Raw genomic sequence first — 19431 nt, forward strand, 5'->3', positions numbered from 1 at the left:
TATCCTAATCGTTTACTACGTTCAAATGGGCATTTAAACAAAATTCTTAACATTTATAAATTAGAGGCACTTCCAAAAAATTCGTACACATGCTGTGAACTTGATACATTCATTTTGAAATCGTATAACTCATATTTCACAATCATTCATCAATTTCCAATTAAATATTTTCTTTTTCACCTTGTACTTAATTGTAAACAATTTATAGCTATATTATGATATTAAATATTCAACCACATACCAATTTAAGCTAATCCAAAAGAGCATAAATTATAAATATTTATATATACATTGATCACATTTCAAGTAAATATTACTCACCTTACATTCAACCATCAAGAGTTAATATTCTCAAATTAATATTAATAATTCAATGACAAATTAATTAACTCATTCATACAGGATATTATATGAACATATAAACATGTATCTATTATATGAACTTCCCTAATGCACCAACAGTTGACTCACAGGGACTACTCGGTAATTTTTCCTTTTTCTTGATTATTCTCCGTACTAATCAAATCTTAATCTAAAATAATTAAATTCAATCTCATCAAATTCAAATATAAATCCCAATTCAATTTTATGCATGTGACCCTTAAGTTTTCATTATTTACACATTTTCCCTAAACTTTTACCTTTCTTACAATTTAGTCCCTAAACCCAAAATTACAAATTCAATAAAATTTCTCAATACCCCAAGCTAACTGAATTAGTATCCATACTAGGAAAGTCCATAATTATTCAAAATCCACAACAATACCATGTCAATTTTAACATTTCAACTAATTAGTCCTTGAACTAAAACTATCAAAAATTACTGTACAAACTAATCCTAATCAACAACCAATACTTCAAATCCATTACTTAACATCATAAAAACAAGGATTCATCAATGGAAAAATCCTAATTTCTTGAGAGTTTAAAAAGCGAAGGTACAGGTTAGCTAGAACTAGTTGTAATGATCTCAAAAACATAAAAATTACTAAGAATAAACTCAAAAATCATACCATGCAAGCACCAAAGAGGAGACCGAATACTTAGAAGGTTCTTTCATGGAGTTTCGGTTGTCCAAAGAAGAAAAAATAAAGATGATGATAGTTTTTTGTCTTATTTTTACCTTTATTATTATGTTTTATTCCTTTTAAATTTTAAATAATAATAACATTAATTTTAACCAAAAACAAAACGTTAACCATCCACACTAATCAAAAATGGCCTATTTTCCATGTAATTCCTCCCTCAATAACCAATTTAACCATTTAATCACTGAAAGTCAATAGTGATTAAGTTTTACATCTTTACAATTTAGTCCTTTTAATAAATTAACTATCTAAAAATTAAAATTTCTTAACCAAATTTTAATGTGACCCTAATAACACTCCATAAATGTCGGTTTATAGAAATACTTTAAGGTATGCCACTTGAACCTAATTATTCTTTCAATTAACAAAAATCATTAAATCAAATTTTAACGTATTTCTATACTTGACTCATAAATATCAAATATTAATATTTACAGACTCACTTGCCAAACTTGTGGCTCTAGAACCACCATTTCTGACACCACTAAAAAAATGGGTTGTTACACTCACTTTCTAAACCAAGATAAATTATTATTTACTTGGTTCGACTTATCTATTGATCTCATCTATCCTATGATAACTTATTTGGGTTATCAAGCCTAATATTTTAAGAACACATAATTTATACCAACTAATCCTTCTTAGGAAATCCTAAATCATTCGTTAGTCTCATCTCCATCCACTTGTTAATCTCCCCTAAAGGATTTAGCCACTCATGTTATTCATAATCTCAACTTCGATTGAATAAACCATGTGAGAAACACGATTGATTCAGAGAAAAAAAAAGAGATGTAAATGTGGAACGACAGAAATATGCAAGTGTACACAATCGTAACAAGAAATAAAGTACAAGTATGTCGAGTTATCATAACCACAGGGACTATATAAGCAAATATTTATGAAATATAAATTTAAACAAATTGGTAGAGAAAAATATATTGATTTGAAATAGGTGATCTAAAAATTAGAAATTAAGTAATCAACTAAAATTAGAAAATAAAATTCCAATGACATAAGTGTGTTAGATTAATTTCATTCTTTAACTTAGAATTATTAAAACTATGTTTATGTTGTTATGAATAATTTCATGACAACTTGGCATTTCGCTAACTAATGCACATACATACTTATTGAATTAAAAAATAAACATATTCCTATGTTGGATTAGTTAATCAATTCATAACCAAGTATAAGACAATAATTCAATATATTTTTTATACTAAACGATTTAATCACAATAATCTTACAATTTATGCAAGGCAAGAATATTGTTTAATATGATTACTAATTTAACATTCATTTAACTTAGAAGATTAAATGTGCCATTCATTTACCTTAGAAGATTAAATGTGCATCAATTAGATATTGTGTTAGTTAATTATAATTTCAACCCGATTAATAATTAATTCAATTTTCATCTTACAATTATAATGCAAGCATAATATAGGCATGATTTTATCTAATTGAACAAATTATCAAGGCCTATAACAAGAAAAACATTATTTAAATAGTTTAAGTGGACAGAATGCAATTAATCCAACATAAACAAGATTTAAGTCATTTCAATTAAAATATAAGCATAAAAATAATAAGAATTCATGTTTATGATCACATAATAAACTGAAAAGATAAAGAAAAGGGAACTAGAAGGCAAATCTCGATGAATCTCCGGAGTCAGACTAGCGTGCTTCTCTTCCTCTCTACTTGTTCTATCGATCAACGACCTTTGAGAATGCTTGATTTCTTCCTCTCCAAGAGACATTCTAGATCTTTCTCAAGAGGGGAAATCGACAAAGGAAAGGGGAAAGAAAATGAAAGGCAAAGGTGAATGAAGAAATGAAGTGAAAGAAGAAATGAGTGAATGATGAATGGTGTGTGAAATGAGGAAGTGAAGGGGCTATTTATACTTGAAACTGTCAGCTCAAGTTAGCTAAAAATAGCATGAAATCCCCCTTCTTATGGTGGGCCATGCTAGGTGGAAGGAGTAGTTGAATTAGTTTGCTATTTTATAGCTTGTGGCTAGAAAGAAATTGCATGAAAATGGGAGGGGTTGGACTGTGTCTTGAACAAAATTTTAAGGATCATGTTGCAATTGTTATAATCAGCTTAGTTATATTATTTGGGCAGCAATTGGGTCAGCAATAGGTTGCTATTCCCTTAATGGATTAGACCTCATCAACTTAGCAAATTTAGGCCCCTTTCTCTAAATCAGGCTAGGAGTAAATTTAACCCAATTTTTATTGGATCAAAAATAATTTTTCAAATGGTTCAAGAATTATAATTGGGGCTTCCATGGATGGAGAATAATCAACCATCCTCATGGGTTAAATGATCTAAGAAGTGCTTCAATGGTCCAATCTTCTCAAGGTGACTGCCGAGCTGATTTTTCATTATTTGTGCAAAACTGTCAAAAATAGACCAAATTATGCAAAATTATTATAAAAATAACTAAAATTTGAAATGTTTCATAAATTGAGTTCAAATTAATTATTTTATAATAAATTTTTAAAATTTGACAAAAAAATACTTAGAAACTACATGATTTAGTGCTCAAAAGGTCTTGGAAAAGTCTATATTTTAGTGTTTCTACACCCCAAACGTAATTCATTAATTGTCCTAAATAATGAAAAAAGGAATTTAATAAAATAACCTTTTGAAAAAAATTCAAAATCCTTGCTTCCAACAATTATGAGTTTAGTAAAATTGTGCTTAAGAACAAAAATTCGAAATCATGGAACTTAAGTATACACATTGTTCAAATTATTCTCAATTATTATCATGATAGCAAGAATAAACTAAATGCTCTCTCAATAAAAATATGCTAAAATTTTACCAATTAACTTTTATTTCCTCATTTAAGATTAAATTGTAATCTCTAAGTTTAATTATGCCTTCATAAGTTGAGTTTAGCATTTCTCTCCACTAATGTAGTCAACATAGAAATTTGAATCAATAGGTCTTTTAAATAGGTTGTAACATGGCTTGACTAGGGGTAGGTAAAAGATAGATAATTTTAATCTAAAAACCCTAGACTCAACTTGCATTGGACCTTCGAAATAAATACCTCCAAATTCACCAACTAATTTTGCACTTGAGTACATTGTACCTCTATTTTTTTGAGTACATATGCTCTCTTTCACTTTTTTTTCCTTTTATTTTTTTAACACGCTCAAGCATATTACTGTATGTACTACAATTTTTTTAGCATTTGATACTTCTTTACAACTCTCCCAAACTTATTTTCAGAGAATATTTTGGATAGATTGAGTTTAGTGTTTAAGACAATTTAGAGATAAATATTAAAGAACAAATGGCTTATGTATGCAAGGTTCCAATAAAATCAGGCAATATAGTCTCAAAATCGAGTTTCAATGGATAAATATTTGTTAAGGTTGGCTTAAAAGGCTCAAATGGTCCAAACAAAATCTGCCTAAATCATGTTCAAAATTTCATGGCACCTAGGATTTTGCCTCAATAAATTACTAAGTCAATTCAAGAGACTTAAGCTTTCATTCATGCTTAGTGTTTCTAAGGAATTAAAAATTTCATGGTTTGATTTACATACTTTTTTAAGACTAACATGTATATCATAATTCAGCTAACATAACAATTATTGAGATAATAGAACTTTATTTATACTAAATTTTAGCATAATCAACAAAAATTCAAAATTTTGAGCAAAATATAAGTTAATCATAATTTGGTAGGAAAAATGAATTCTTGAAAAAAACCAATTCAATTTTTGGTCCCCCAACTTAAAAAGAACAATGTCCCTATTGTTAAAATCGATAAGTAGAAGGAACAAAAATAAAGAACTAAATAGATATTGTACACCACGTAGGACCTTAGGAAAGGGAGGTAAGTCAAGGTTAACTGCTTAAATACCAAGTCTTTCCTAGATAGGTCCATTCTTAGACATGTAGATATCTATTACCACATTTATTATTTTGAAAATTGTTTAATTTTATTAATTATTTCAACTTATTGTTTTATTTATGCAAGAAATAGAAATATCCTAAAAGAACTTAAAACTAAAAACTTAAAATATCCTATAAAGACCCCCTTTTTTTATTTATTTGTAGACCTTTCAAATCTGACCCATCTTTTGCCTCACCGTTCTTGTTCTTGCTTGAGTCATCTTGTTCCTTCCTCGACATTGGACTCCATGTCTCAAAGATGAAGTCTGAAAATTCAGTGACAAAAACAAGCGGGTTATGAAATATTTTCTTAAATGCATATTTGATCAAATAATCTCATATTTTTTCATATCTCCAATAAGCCTGTTGTTGCCAATGCATGTTGTGCAGCATATCCATTATAGTAGACTGTTCACTTTGTGGAATGGTGCTAGACGAAGGGACTATTGGTTTCAGAGTTAGAAGATATGTTAAGAGTGGTTTCAATTTTGGGTCTGTGGGTAAATAGCCAACAGTAAGGTTTAGAGATGGAGGAGGTAGCGGTTTGAAGGATGGTTTAGGTGCGATGGCTGGTGGCTTCAAATGAAGGTGTTTGGGGTGGTGATTTAGGGAGTTAAGGGTTGTGGCATTAAGGGGTTAAGGGAGATGCACTATTGGGATACTTGGGAGTGTTGATGGGGCTAGGTAAGGGCTGCAGGTTGGTGATGGTATGTGTGGCTACAGAAGTATGCGACAACAAGGTTCTCTAGATGTGGATGTGTAGCAAAGGATTGGGTATTTCCCTTCCTAGAAGTGTCTTGAATTTTAAGCCCAAATGTAAAACCTTTATGGATACTAAGTACTTGTACTGAAAGTAAATTGAAAAAGACCCAAAGAAATTAATGTTTGGGTAAAAAATTAACCTTTTATTTAACAAAACAAGTAAATAAATTTTTGGGCTATTTAGAAAAATACTTCTTTTTAAATTACATTAAATTAAATTCCTAAGAAAGACTGGAGAAGTCATAGATAGTCATTCTTAAGTCTCAATCTCCTAGACAGAATTTTAATTAATGTATTGATCCAAAGAAAATTTTATCTAAGTCTTCCATTTTATTCAAAGGAAAAAAAAACTGAAAATATAAAATAACGATTGAGAAACTGAAGAGAACTCCCTCAATGTCACTGGGGATCGTCACTGATTGAGGCAATGTCAAAGGGCCATTTTTCATGCCAATCATACCCATCTAGGAAGAAGAAATAATCTTTCTCAACAATTTTGTTTAGCATTTGGTCAAGGAAAAGAAACATGAAATGATCTTTCCCGGTATTCTTGTTGAGCTTCCTACTAATCATCCAACTTGTGTTCGTCCTTGTCAAAATCAACTCATTTTCGTCCTTCATAATCGTTTCATCCTTTTTCAGCCTATGCTCAATAGGGCTTACCTAATGAGTGTAAGGGTCGAGATAAATGACTCTAGCTTTTAACCATTGAGACTTGAATTTTCCCATATCAAATACCCAAGATTGGGTCAATCCCCTCCGTCCTTCATTTAATTTCAATCCAGGTGGCTTTTCAATGGGAGCTTTTGCTGCTTTGAATCCTTGTGATGAAAATTCTAATGAACCAAACCGATTTTTAGAAATGACTTGCTTCGAATCTGCTTCTAACAAAACCGAACATTCATCATCTTCATCATCATTCGTTGGATCACTTAATAACATGCATTCCAATTCTGGGGGAACTAGCAATTCTATCTTGGAAAAAACAGAGCATTCTATAATCTCATCAAGGGATTTAATAGCATTGAAGACATTAAAAGTTACTATGTCATCGTGAACCCTCATGCTAAGTTCACCATTTGTACATTGATCAGCATTCTTCCGGTTTCAAAGAATGGTCTCCCTAGAATGATAAGAACTTCTTTATCTGCCTCAAAATCCAACACAATGAAGTTAGCAAGAAAGATAAAGTTATCGGCACGTACCAGTATGTACTCAATTTTTCCTTCAGGATGTGCCAATGACCTTTCCACCAATTCGAGTGTGACTATCATTAGTCTGACCTCACCAATCCCTAGTTTCCAGAACACAGACATAGGCATCAAGTTGATGCTTGCCCCTAAGTAACACAATTCCTTACAACAATAAGTTACCCCAATATTACAGGGTATGGTAAAGCATCCTGGATCCTTCAATTTTAGAGGTAGCTTGTCTTACAGGAATGCATTGCACTCCTTTGTCAGAGCTACTATCTCAAATTCTCCAAGTCTCTATTTCTTGGATAGGATAACCTTCATGAATTTGACGTAGTTTAGCATCTGCTTAAGAGCTTCTACCAACAGAATGTTGATGTAAACTTACTTAAGTACGTCTAGGAACTTCTTGAACTAGACAATTTGTCTACTTCTGAAGTCTTTGAGGGTAGGGTGGCGGAGGATTCTTTACTTGCATTGGGAAATTTGTCTACTGTAGCATTTCTACATCTAAAAAATATGTTAGTTTATCAGAATTTACTAGGCTAAAAGTTACCTTATCATAATTTACAGATTCTGATTCTACGAAGCTGGGTTTTCAACACTCGATTAAACTACCACTTTATCTTGACCATCAGTTGGCTCCTCTTCAACTTCGACAATGTTGGGCTTTATCATGTTTTTTTCCTTAGATCCAATACTTTACAATTCTCATTCCTCATATTTCTTGTATTTTCCATACCACTAGGTAAAACACCATGTAGTCGGTTCCTAAGTTCAGTAGCAAGTTGACCCACTTGATTCTCCAAATTCCTTAAGGTGGTGTCATTCTTTGCCTTATATGTCTTCAATAGGTTTTTAGACTATTGGAAGGTTTGACTTGTGGTGGTTTGTGAACTTGTTGAGTAAATCCAAGTGGTTGGGTCGGTCTGGGTTGTACATGAGTGTTACTGGGTCCAACCCTTTGGTTACTCCAGGAAAAATTCGAGTGGTTTTGCCAAGATGGATGATAAAAATTGGATTGTGTTCCATGCCTACCTCGATCCTGGTTTTGGTTACCCATGTAATACACGGATTCTGGGTTTGATGGGCAATCTTTGAACAAGTTCCCTTCCCCACAATAAACACAGGCTATATTCTGGAATTGATTGGAAGGTTGAGCTATAACATTATTATACCCTTTAGTAGTAAAATTTTTAAGCATTGAGGATATCGAAGATACTTGAGCTACAAGTGAAGTGAGGGCATCCACTTCATGTACTATTACGACTCGTCTTGAAGTTGCTCGACTGGTTGGCCACTAGTAATTCTCACTGGCAATTCTCTCAATAATTTCATAAGCCTCATTATAAGACTTAGAAATGATAGCACCATTAGCAGAAGCGTCTACTACCATCCTTGTGTGAGCATTGAGATCATTGTAGAATGTCTCTAGTTGCATGCAATGTGGGATTCTATGATGAAGGAATTTTCGTAGCAGTTCTTTAAACCTTTCCAACGTCTTGTACAAGGACTCATCATCCATCTGTTGAAAGGTAGTGATCTCATTCCGCAACTTAGCATTCTTGCTAAGTGGGAAATATTTCATAAGGAAGCGTTCTGGTACCTCTTGCCATGTGGTAATGGAATCTAGTGGCAATGAGTTCAACCAAGCTCGAGCTTTATCCCTTAGTGAATATAGGAACAAATTTAATCTTAGTGCATCTTCGGGTACTTCGGCTAACTTGAAGGAATTACTCACCTCCATAAACAATCTGAGGTGAAGGTGAGTATCTTCACTAGGCATTCTATTGAACTGACCCACTGTCTGAAGCATTTGGAACATGACCGGCTTCTGCTCAAACTATTGTGCCTCGATCTCGGATCTCTTAATACCAAGATTAAGCTCATGAAGTAATGGCACAACATACTGTCTTAAGGCTCTATCTCTATCTTCAGCAATAAGGATAGGATTTTGAGCATGATTCATTCCATTTCCTTGGTTTTGCTTTTTCTTTTTGAAATTCATCTCTTCGGTCCTTTGATTTGCTTGTCTTTTCTTTTTTCTGAAAGTTCGTTCTATTTCAGGATCTATAGGGAGTAAGTTGATAATTCAATCAATACTCATAAAAACTTGAAACAATCATAAAAAAATAATTTAATTAAAATTAAAAAGAAAAATAAACCAAAAAGCAAAATTAACAATTTCACAAATAATGTCTTTTAAAACAGTCCCCGACAATGGCGCCAAAAACTTGAAACAGTGAAAATGTGCAAGTGTACACAATCGTAACAAGAAATAAAGTGACAAGTATGTAGAGTTATCGTACCCATGGACTGTTTAAGCAAATATTTATGAAATATAAATTAAAACAAATTGGTAGAGAAAATATATTGATTTGAAATAGGTGATCTAAAACTAAAATTAACTAAGAAATCAACTAAAATAAGAAAATAAAAATTCCATTGCACGATTTCTAAAATGGTTTTAATCAATATGGCATAAATGTGTTAGATTAATTTCATTCTTTAACTTAGAATTATTAAAACTATGTTCATGTTGTTACGAATAATTTCATGGCAACTTGGTCTTTTGCTAACTAATGCACATACATACTTATTGAATTAATCAAATAAGCATATTCCTATGTTGAATTAGTTAATCAACTCATAGCGGTACAAGATAGAGTGAATTAAATAATTTTTGTACTTAACAATTTAATCACATCAATCTTACAATTTATGCAAGGCAAGAATATTGTTTCATATAATTGCTAATTTAACCTTCAATTACCTTAGAAGATTAAAATGCACCAATTACATATCGTATCAATTAATTACAATTTCAACCCGATGAATAATTAATTCAATTGTCATCTTATAATTATAATGCAAGCATAATAGACATGATTTTATCTAATTGAACAAATTGCCAAAGCCTATAACAACAAAAACTTGATTTAAATAATTTTAGTAGAAAAAATGCAATTAATCTAATGCGAAGAAGATTGAAGCTATTTTAATTAAATAGATGCATAAAAACAAGAAGTATTCATGTTTATGATCACAAAATAAATTGAAAAGATAAAAGAAAAGGGAACTAGAAGGTGAATCTCGATGAATCTCCGAAGTCGGACTAGCGTGCTTCTCTTCCTCTCTGCTTGTTCTATCGATCAATGGCCTTCGAGAATGCTTGATTGCTGCTGATCCAAAAGGCATGCTAGCTCTCTCTCAAGAGGGGAAATAAACAAAGGGAAGGGAAAGAAAATGAAAGGCAAAGGTGAGTGAATGAGAGAAGTGAAATAAGAGATGTATGAATGATGGATGGTGAATGAAATGAAGAAGTGAATGGGCTATTTATACTTGAAACTAGCAGCTCAAGTTAACTAAAAATATCATGAAGCCCCTTTCTTATGGTCAGCCATGCTAGGTGGAAGGCGTGGTTGAATGAGTTTGCTATTTTTAGCTTGTGGCTAGAAAGAAATTACATGAAAAAGGGAGAGGTTGGACTGTGTCTTGAATAGAAGTTTAATGACCATTTTGCAATTGTTATAATCAACTTAGTCAGCTGATTTTGGAAGCAATTGGGTCGGCAATGGGTTGATATTCCCTTAGTGGATCAGTCCTCTTTAACTTAGCAAATATAGGCCCCTTTCTCTGAATCAGGCAAGGAGTAAATTTAAACCAATTTTTATAGGATGAAAAACAATTTTTCAAAAGGTTCAATGAGTCTAATTTAGGCATCCATGGTTGGAGAATAATCAGCCATCCTTATGGGTTAAATTATTTTAGAAGTGCTTCAACAGTCCAATCTTCTCAAACTGGTTGCCAAGTTCAATTTTCATCATTTGCACAAAACTGTCAAAAATAGATCAAATTATGCAAAATTATTATAAAAATAACTAAAATAAAAAATTTTCATAAATTGAGTTCAAATTAAATATTTTAGAATAAAATTTTCAAATTCGACAGAAATTACTTAAAAACTGCATGAATCAGTGCTCAAAATGTGCTGGAAAAGTCTATATATTTTAGTGTTTCCAAATATTTGTGGATTGAGTATCGAATGGGGAACGAAGTAGAAAATATATCGATTGGAATAATGAAATAAAAAAATGCAATAGAAAATATAAATTGAATACTTTAATTAAACAAACAAGTCCTTGAATCAAAACTGATTCAAGAAGAAAAATAAGAAAGTATTTAAAAAGCCGAAAATAAAATAAACTAAAACTAATTAAAAAATACGATGGTTTTTGAAGGCATCTAGGATAACTTGATTACATTCAACCCCTAATATCTTATTTGTAGAGGTGCTGGCAACCTAAATTAGGTCTTCAACACGTCCTAGATCTTTGTATAAGTTTGATTGTGTAGACGAAAACAACCTCAAAATACTTGGGCAGCACGTCAACCTTAAGTTGTGCCACACCTATGACATGGCACGACACAAGATGAATATAATTCCTTGTGTCGTTCCTTTGGTGTTTTGATGTCCCAGGAAGCTTGTGCATCACTCGACATTTGCTTCCATGTCAATTGGGTCTTTATATCTCCATCCTACATACTCAATTGAACCAATTAGCAAAAACCGAAAGCCTGTGTCGGCCTATTGGGTCACCACACCTACAATATGTGTTAAAAACACTTATTTTTATTAACTTTCTATCCTAAGGACTAAATGTTGAAAACATAAATTAAAATCCTAAAGTGCTTAGAAAACAAGGTCCTTAAGTGCGAAATTGACCCGAATTAACTACTGCATTTGATGGCAGGTCAGATAGTTAGGAAATTTTTAAATTATAGATATGATTTATATTTTTTTTAATTTTCATTCATTTAATTTTCTAAACTTTTCTTTTACTTTTTGGATTTCAATGTATGACTCGGAGTAGGGGAGCACCTATAGAGCTAACCACTAATCCAGAAAGACTTATTCATAGAAATCGTTGGCAGTAGCAACAACAACAAATGAAGACTATGCATTAATAGATCTACCACTAGTTAACCCGCTATTCGACAAACCACACTTACCAGATCTACCACCACGACCACAACAATTACCAATAGAATTGTCGATGGTTGAACTCACTCTGAGAGACTATGCGCTACCAAACCTAAACATAGTACAATGTAGTATCACGAGTCCAAAAATTACCACAAAAAATTTTGAGATAAAGTCGGCCATGATCTAGATGATTCAGAAAAACATGTAATTTAGACCAACTATAACGGAGGACCCAAATCCACACTTAAAATGGTTTCTCCAAATTTATGACACTTTTAAATTTAATGGGGTCATCGATGACGCTATTCGTCTTCAGTTTTTCCCCATCTCCTTAATAGATAATGCTTCCTCTTGGTTAGAATCGCAGGCACCAGGATCCATAACGACGTAGAATGAACTTGCTGAAAAATTCCTATACAAGTTTTTCCCTAATAAGAAGATGATCCAACTGAGAAGAGAGATCACAGATTTTAAACAAATGGAAGGAGAAAGTTTTTATGAAGCTTGGGAGAGATTTAAGTTGCTGGTAGAAAGATGCCCTCACTATGGTCTACCTAAATGCTACGGTTGCAAATGTTCTACAAGGGTTGGATGCACATTCTAGGATAGGACTAGATGGAGCTGTAGAATGAGCCTTGATGAACCACACATATAAAGACATCTATCAATTGATAGAGCATATGGCATTGGACTCCTACTAGTGGCCTAATGAGAGGTTCACTTATGGTCTGAGACCACCCATGGCCAAAGCTATCCACGAAAAGGACTAGCTTAATCGATTGGAATCCACATCCACTAGGCCCATGGTGCACGAAGCAGTTAGAACAATCGGCCAGTACCCTAAGAATCCAACTGAGGACGTGAATTATATCGAGAATAGGGGTGGAAATCCCTATTTGAACACTTATAATCTAGGTTGGAGAGACCACCCAAATATGAAATGGGGTGGTAATCAAGGAGGAGGTAACAATTCCAATCCAAATAGACAAAATATTACTTACCAACCTCCTTATTTGCAGAAAACTCAAGAAAGGACCAACCCTAATAATCATATTGTATGTGGTCAAAGGCTAGATCAAATTGAGGGAGAGATGCAGTTAATTTGGACAAAGGTGAGACAAATGCAGTCTAAATGCACTCAAATAAGAACCACATTGACTAAACTTGAAGATTAAATGAGCCAATTAATGAGCATGATGGGAGACATCAAAAGGCAAACTAGCATAACCATCCTAAGAAATAATAAAAAATAACTTTAAGAAAGAAGGGAAGGAACAAGTGAAGGAAATAACGCTCCGTTCGAGTAATATATTAACTAACCCAAATAACCCTACTCTAGAGGAGGGTGAAGAAGATGTTGATGATCCTTAGGAAGTAACCTCTCAAGGAGATGATGCTAAAACAGGGCTAGAAACGGTAGCCGAGCTGACAGTTGAGCTAAAAGCTTAGTAGAACAGATAATGTAACACCATATACCCGGTCTAGATGTCTGACCTATGCTATAAGGTATTACGACCTTAAACTTTAACATCATTTGAAAATTAACAGAAATAATCAAATAATTCATTTGCAATCATTTACCATGATGTTCAATCAAAAAGGAGTTAAATCGAGTTTACGGAATATTTAAAACAAGCCTAAAACAATTCTAGATTAAAATGAAACTTTTACAAAATTTTTAGTAAAAAGTGAAAACAGGGGTCATATGGCCGTGTAGCTAGGCCGTGTGATAGAGCTCAGCCCGTGTGGCCAAATCGTGTAACAACCTGAGCCCGTGTAACTCAGGGTCACATGGTCGTGTCATCAGGCCATGTAACTTTCTAAGACCGTCTGGATAAATCTGCACCAAAAATCGAAGAAGCCACATGGCCATGTCATGCAACCGTGTGGGACACATAGCCGTGTGTGCCCAAAAACACCTTCAAACACAAGCCAACTCACATACCAATTCTTAGGTTCCAAGCCACACATTAACCAACATTTAAACCTATTCAAAATGTGCCAAAACTTGCCAGAATATACCAATTCGCAACCAACCTATATGCCTAACCAATATGCCCTCATTAGCAACACAATTCAAATATAAACAACAACCAATCAAACCAAAACATAATCAACATTCTAACCTCATTTAACCATCATTCAAGTCTCAAATATCATATGCTAAAATCATCCATTTATACCAATCTTTCAAATGCAAACATACTCCAACCTAAGTTCATAAGTTACTAAACCAAAATTACCATTTCAACAACTACATATAAACAAAGGCATCAAGTGATAAGCTACCATTTCAAGTTACCAAAATACAAAATTACATCCCAAATGACACAAGTCATTACCAAGTTACCTAATAGCATAAATATATTGAAAACCTTATTTACATGTCATTTATAACCAAGCCAAAATAAACAAATAACTAACGAAAGAGTTGTCAGATAGTGTGATCTCCAACGATATTCCAATCGACAACAAACGTCCGACAATCTACAAAGAAGAAAAAAAAACAACATAAAGTAAGATTACATAATACTTAGTAAGTTCATAAAACAAAACATCACATACCTGTCAATTTAATTTATAAATCATACATAACATAGAATAAACATTTCGTTGTCTTGTTTCATCATTCCCACTTTATGAAGTAACTAAAACCTGAATGATTCATATCACGTTAAGAATCACATACCAAAATATAAACAAACAAATATAATCCATTATATCACCTCATTCCATTTCTATTTCAATAGCTAATTGTTTTTCCCGGAGAACAATAGTAAATTGGTTTCAAATACGCGAGAGGGTAATGCTCACACAAGCTGACTAGAGGACATTAACCAATACATGATACTGCTCACACAAGCTTCAGAGAATCCACAACACATGCAGTACCTCAAACCATCTTGTACACTAGGTAAATTCCATATGCTAATTGTCCAAACAGTTTAGTTAGTTTATAACCAAATCTAGTTACCAAAACTTGCTCTTCACAATGCTTGAGCAAACCAGGTGAACTATACCTTTGGCGGTAACCTACACATAGCTTATTTTTCTTTTATCAAGTTCTTCTTTTATTAAAGAACACATCAAAAACTAAATCTTGATATACTTCCATAGGCCAATTCTCAATTCTCCAAGACATTAGTTTTCTAGAAATTTACAATTTGGTGAACTAACCATTAGATTGCTCTAGAACAGACAACTTCACGTCTACACACCTTCAACCCGGATCATCCAGATTTGGGGTGTGACAATCATATATTGGTGTACACCTTTCTCTGTACAGAGCCCATTCAAACCTCCACAAAGTCGAATAGCATATATATATCCATTCTCCGTTCAATTTGCCCGAACCTTCGCAAAGCCAATTAACACGTGGAACAATATATCATCCGCCAGTACATCCCTCTTTACTCTGCATATCATTCATATACATGCATTTCATACACAAGCACTCATCCAATACTATTGTTCATACATGACACATTTTAAGCCAAGCATTTCATCTATACCACATAGTTAAACTTACAACCAAGCATGCATTTGCATATCAACACATAACATGCGTAACAATACATCAACATTCAACCACATAATAACTCATCATTTGCACCACACTCAGCCATAGAATAACGCATCATTTGTACAACACTCGACCATACATACCAAACACACAATACTGAAAATAATTGGACAACCATTAAAGACCTGAGTTCTGGAACTCACCTGAAAGTTGATGTCAAAACCATCTGCTTAGCTTTTCCTTTGCTACTTGAACCTCCTTATTCAACAAAACATAACAACCATTTCAGAATTCCAATGAAGACAATTCATCATCATAATAACCATAATTTCTTTGCATGCAGAGGCAATTTAACAATTATCCACAACCTTACCCAATACAAAACAGAATCAATGGATTAATTGAAATCCTTAACTTTCTTCCCTTTTCTTAAATTCGTTGATACAAAAAGGTTAGAAAGCTTACCAGCTTACGAAATTTTCAGTTTCTTATGCTCAAACTTCAGTCTTAACCCTCCATGCATAACACTCATTAATCCTTTTTTTTAGAGTAGACCAGAGAAAAATGAAGAAGAATAGAAAAAAAAGAAAGAATAACACCGAAGAACAGTGTCTCTGCTATATTAATACCCTTGCGCTTCCTCCACCAATATCAATTAAATAGCCAAATCATGTCTCGTACTAAGAAAATTTCTAGTTCAATATAATCAAACTAAAGGTTGCAATCCAATTCTTTTACCAACCAGCCCGCAATGTGCTCTTATTTACTCAAGAATCCGCTCAAATTGAAAGCTTTTTCAAATTAATACCCAAAATCACTTTTGCAATTTAAGCCTTGGCATTTTTGGGTGTGATAAATCTTCAATATATTTTTATACTAACTCCGTCAATATTCCTATTTTACCTTTACGGACTCGATTCATGAAAATAAGGTTTTGAAATTGCATTTTGAAAACTACCTAAAATCGAGTTGTTACAAAGGCAACATATCATATCTCTATTCTATTTGAACAACCAACTCCCTAGCATCCTATATACGTCCTAGTTATTCCACTAAGTTATAAGGGCAATACTTCCAGTTAATCATATTCGTATTTGTACATTTTCATATATTTACATATCCACTACTTGACTAAGTCACCTTGTCACATATTCTAAATTACAAACCATTCAAATATAACTATATATACATCAAGAATTGAATTTCATTACATGTTTATTAAACGAAGTTCAATATCATTTCATTTCCATTTTAATTATTTACCCATCAATATCATATTTCACTACTTTTCACATACTACATTGCAATTCACATTTTAATAGGCATTTTATGGCCATCAAGTTTTCATCACATTATTAAGAGATGAAAAGGGAGATATCTCCCACATAAAGATGATGGCTGGCTAGCTGGGGGAAGGATGAAGATGATTCCACACTCTTTTTCCCCTTATAAGTCTTCAAATAAGCCAAAAAGTTTCCAACAAATTTTAAATCCATAATTTAACAAATTGTGACCTATTATTCTTAAACATGATCTAAATAGCCGAAATCAAATATAAATATCAAATATCTTAATAAAATAGTATTTTCAAGATTTAATTCTCTAGAAATGACTAAAATGCCCTATTGTGGCACATTAATAGGAAATAATTAATTCCTAACCTTGTGGTTCACTTATAAAATTTGATATGGATATATGGATGGTGAAAATTTACATCTTTTCCTTTTCTCAGTAAAATTAAAAGAAAATTACAATTTAGTTCTTGTGCTTCCCAATCTTTCCAATTAAGTCTCAAAAGTTATTTTCCTCTCACTAACATATAATTGAATACATTTCCATGCCAAATAATCAATAATAATTCAATTTTCTCATTTTGGTAAAATTTACACTTTAATCCTTAATCTTTTGAAACTTGTAATTTAGTCCTTTTACCTTATTTTTCTTTATGAAATTCTTTCCATTAATTCCCTTATCCAAATTCTCTTAATAATAAATTTTTTAACTTGTTGTCCAAATTTTCTTATAAATTTACAGATCCGACGCCTGCATAGCATCACATATTAAATTGAAATTTTCGGAGAATTCCAAGTAGAGCTGTTAGGCGTGGGTGCGCCTTATTTTCATATTTAAGTGTATAAACTTTTAGATAAATTAGGAAAGTAGAGATAAACTTTATATTTGAGATTTATTTATTTAGTAGGATTCTCTCCTTTATATTTCCTTTTTAATTATCTTCATTTTTATTTTAGGAAGATAAATATTTTTATATTATTTAGTATAAATAGGAAATTTTAAACTTTAGAAAGGAAGATGACAACTTCAATTTGTTTATTTCTGTGCTTTCTATCAACATCAATTACGAAACTCATTTTTGTAGTTAAAAGAATTTTGATATTTCGATTCTACAAGTTTTAGGATCTAATCATTTTCTTTTCTATTTACACATCTTCTACTTAAATTATCAATATTTTGATTTGTTAGAGTATTTTTGTTATGAATAGAATTATTGAATCTGTAATTATTTAATTATTCTAATATTTGTAAGTATACATTTTATGTTATTGAGTACCCAATCTAGCATAAATGAACTTTTCTAGTTTTTAATGCTATTAATAGATTAGATTCTAGGCGCTAATTATAGGATTATTTGTTAATAAGGAAAAAAATTTAACGAGCGTTCTTTTGATTCTTGAGAAGGTAAGAATAATTTGATAGCTAGACTCTTCACCATAACTATAATCAATTTATATAAAAAATTTAAAATCATCTTTGCATGGATGATTAAACTCATAAATCAAAACTAAAATATCATCTTTAACTAGATTTTCACCAAATTAATTTATCAATTTTAGTAATTTTAAATCAAACTTTTAATTTCAAACTCCTCTATTATTTTTATTTTATGAAGAGATTTTTTATTATCAATTCTTGTGAATGCGCTGTTTATAAATTTATATTTTGAGTAAAACTATTCTTTTGTTGGATTTGAAAACCATCAACGTCTAATATTTACCATATACTAGACTCCTTCGGATTGTTAGTTGTGGAAGGAAATAAATCTTGAGGATCTTTTTCATACAATAATACATTTATTTGATCTATGATTTAAATGAGTTGTAATTTTCATAAAAATAAAGATTGAATCAAGTAAAATAAAAATTAAATTTTATGTAATTTTTAGTTTTTATATTTATATTTTTAGGAATTTAGTCTTTCTACTTTCAGATTTAAAATTCAGGTCTAGTGGTTAACATCGTTAAAATTATTTTGTTAAATTCAAGTTTAGTTTCATGACTACTAAGTGAGCTTTTTTTCTATTACAAAATATCACATCAACAAATTTAACAAAAAAAATTTAACAGTGTTAACAACTAGATCTAAATTTTAAATTTTGAGTAGTAGTAGAATTAAATTTCTAAAATTAAAAGTATATAGACTAAATTCTAAATTCGTGAAGAGTAAGGGAGTTAAGGCATATTTTAACCCAAATATAAAATTTTAACCGACTTGTTTTGAAATCAAGTAGGATTTTATTTACTTCATAGCCTATAGCAAAAGCAAATGAATGCATTGCCTTGAAAGTGTGCCAAAGGCCACCCACCTCAAAGGCGAAGGTACCCTACACCAGACATAATAATAACTTAACCCTAAAGTAAAACGTATGTGCGAGTAAGTGCAAAAGTGGGGATTTTGATTTCTGGTTTTGAAGGCCTTTGCTTTGCCCATTCACTCATCTCGTTTCAACAATTTTGAACATATGGCCTCATTACTTTGCGTGTTACCAACAACAACAAACATAAATGGTCCAAAAGGGCAATTCCTCAACGCAGAACTCAAACTTTCCATGAAACCAATCATTTCATCGACCACCAAACTTGCTTTCCTTCCCTGGAAATATATATACACACATCATCCACATCGGTGCATGCATTTTATAGGTTTGCGTAATTAATTAACATAG

At 32.0% G+C, this 19431-nt stretch overlaps 1 non-coding gene across 1 annotated transcript; it reads right to left on the bottom strand.

Annotated features, from left to right (window-relative positions):
* Positions 1-12392: 12392 nt before the first annotated feature.
* On the bottom strand, positions 12393-12499 carry LOC128032745 (small nucleolar RNA R71). Its single transcript, XR_008189047.1, has one exon. It is a non-coding gene; the product is annotated as a small nucleolar RNA R71 (small nucleolar RNA).
* Between the last annotated feature and the right edge of the window lie 6932 nt (positions 12500-19431).

The sequence above is a fragment of the Gossypium raimondii genome, chromosome 1 (genome assembly GCF_025698545.1).
Source record: "Gossypium raimondii isolate GPD5lz chromosome 1, ASM2569854v1, whole genome shotgun sequence".
In the NCBI taxonomy this organism is placed as follows: Eukaryota; Viridiplantae; Streptophyta; class Magnoliopsida; order Malvales; family Malvaceae; genus Gossypium; species Gossypium raimondii.